A 2,712-nucleotide genomic window follows, 5' to 3' on the forward strand; every position below is an offset into this window, starting at 1 on the left:
ACTTTTTCCCATTACCATTTCTCTGAATGCGCTGTCCCTAGCAGTCAGGGGGAGTGCTGATCTGCTGTATGTACTCTTCACGCTGTGGCTTTCACTGAACATTGCTGCTTAGAAACATCATCTTGAAGGCGCTAGCTAGAGAAACGCAGACTCACAGAAGACTTAGTGGCAACAATTCCCAAGGTAAGATTGTCTGTGTACTGTCAGAATATATTCCCCTACCTGAGCTTCTGGAGAGTCCAGTTACTCAGAGAATAACTGGGAAATATTTGTGAGGACAATAAATAGAAAATAGCATCACACTGTCTGATCATTCTTGAAAGAATGAGTTCATAGCCTATATGCTATTTTCACTGGAATCCCCCACCCCACACTTCAAGTCCCTTCATTAAGTAAATATCTGTAGGTTTTATCCTTTATGCACAAAACCTAATTTTATGTTTACTCTTCCCTACTATGTTTCCACAGCAAAAAGTTCCTATCATGAACACACATCTTATTAATGCACCACAGGGGCAAAGTTACAGAAATTATTTGTAAAAGGATCATGTGATGTAGAAGAAAGAACGTTCACCTGGGAGACAGGAAACCTGTGTTCCTCTTCTGATCTTGTGATTAAACTATTGGGTAACCATAAGGAAATGACAACATCCCTGGACCTAAAGTTTCTCATATGCACAATTAGGAATTGTCCGAGATCTTGTCAAGGGCCCTTCCAGTATAACATTATATTTCAGTGATTACTGTGCAATTTCTATGGGCTAGTCACTGTGCTGAGCCTTTTCTTTTCATTTTTCTCTTCACAACACCCTTGTGACGTAGGTGTCATCACCGCCATTTCACTGATGGACAGCCACGGCTTGGAGAGAAAAAGGAATGTGCTGAAGACACAGTTTGTAAGTGGCTTGGCTGGTACTCTGTTTTCTAATGACTATTCTGCACTGCTCACCTGAACCAAAATGTTATTCATGGGCAAAGCTTTTGTCATCAAAGCTTCTACTCTAGGACTTTGGATTTAAGATCTGGTACCTGAGAGATGGTAATAGATCTTATGTCAGTACATTGAGGTGTTTGAGTACCAGTTGATTATCGGTCACTTTTCAGAACTTCTCCTTGCCCTTCTTTTAGATATCCCCCTTCACTACCATATAATCCATTCAGCAACTAACAGGGCATGCCTGGAATTGCCTTCCAAGACCCTCTTCAGCATTTGGGCCTGTCTCCATCCTGCTTGGACCTGTCTCATTTTACACTGTAATACTGGTTGTGATGTACTTTAAATAGTACCCTTGAAATTACTATCATAGCTGCCCTTTCTTCCTTTTACCTACAGGGCCAGACAGGATGACTTCACTTCTGCCCTAAGAAGATATTTTTCAAAGCTCCCTGGTGAGGATGAATGTTGATTTACAGTTGAGGTTAATTTGGCTGAATTGTTCCAAATCTGCTTCTCAAACTCTTTGCCTGGGTTCTGTCTCCTATTACTGTGGCCCTGTCTGGGGACCTGTTTCCGGACTGCCTCTATACAAGTATATCTCTGAGCTTCTAATAGGTGACTGCCTTCAACTTTGCCTATTATCTCTGGCCTTGTCTTCCAGATAAGCCCGACACTTCCTACTCTTCTGATTGCCAGGTTTCTGGATCTATTCCTTGCTTTCATTGGCTTTATGGTCTTACCCAATACTTCCTCTGATCTTCAGTACAACTCACTCCCTCTCTGGTGGATTTGGGTGGTTTGAGGCCCCTGACTTGCACTGTACCTGAGGCTAGGGACCAGTGGGGAGTTGTCACCAGCAAATCGGCTTGTCCATATGAGATATTTTCTCAATTTCCCATTAGGACTTGAGAATATAAAAGTGAGACATCCATGAAATGTTTTCCAGTCTTGCTAATGTTATATCTACCCCCCTACTTAAAAGTAACAAAGAAATCTCCTTCTCCACTCTTTTTAAAAAAAACCAGTTGTTATCACTGTATAAAATATATGTTATCAGCTTTGCGCAGTGGCAGTATTGTAGCCAATGAGGTTTATCTGAGGCGCGATTATTGCTAATTGAAAATATATGTTATCACTCATATATTTTACTTATCTTTAAAATTTCTTTTTGTCTTTATAGAAGGTAAGTTTTATTAGGGTAGGATTTTTCTTGTCTTGTCTATTGTTGTATTTCAACTCCTTGAAACAAGGTCTAGCCTAAGCAAATCCTTGGAAAATATTCATTAAATGAATAGGTCAATGAAGGAATGGAATCAGACTTAGTGTCTTGTTGTCTTTAACAGCTGAGTTACAAAAGTTATTTTCTGATAGTTTTAAAATGAAATGAATTAAGAAGAAATGAATTACTGTATGTAAGTAGATAATAATTTGTCAATAAAGTTATTCCTTAGAAGAGTGTTGTGCTTCGTCAGAGAACTGGTATGTTTGGCTGAGTGGATAAATTCTGTGAACTGAGTCAGAGGGGGCAAGAGGCCAGAGCAGCAATTGTCCTAATTACGCAGCCTGTAGACCTCACGGAATTGGCCTGTGAATAACGTACTCATCAGCTTCACGGACCTCTGTGCACAGATGGTTTCATTTGAATTGAGCTTTCTTGCCCATTTCTAGGAGGTTTATGAGGGTGTTTTTTGGCATGCCTACCTGCTGTGTGAAGCTAATCCACCTTCAGGAAGATGCACACCACACAGGCGATGGCAGATAGAGTTCAGGTTCAC

General features: G+C 40.5%; 1 pseudogene; it reads left to right on the forward strand.

Moving 5' to 3' along the window:
• Positions 1-1,992: 1,992 nt before the first annotated feature.
• Positions 1,993-2,121, forward strand: LOC112310303 (U4 spliceosomal RNA; annotated as a pseudogene).
• Positions 2,122-2,712: the final 591 nt, after the last annotated feature.

This window comes from Desmodus rotundus, chromosome X (assembly GCF_022682495.2).
Source record: "Desmodus rotundus isolate HL8 chromosome X, HLdesRot8A.1, whole genome shotgun sequence".
Taxonomy (NCBI): domain Eukaryota; kingdom Metazoa; phylum Chordata; class Mammalia; order Chiroptera; family Phyllostomidae; genus Desmodus; species Desmodus rotundus.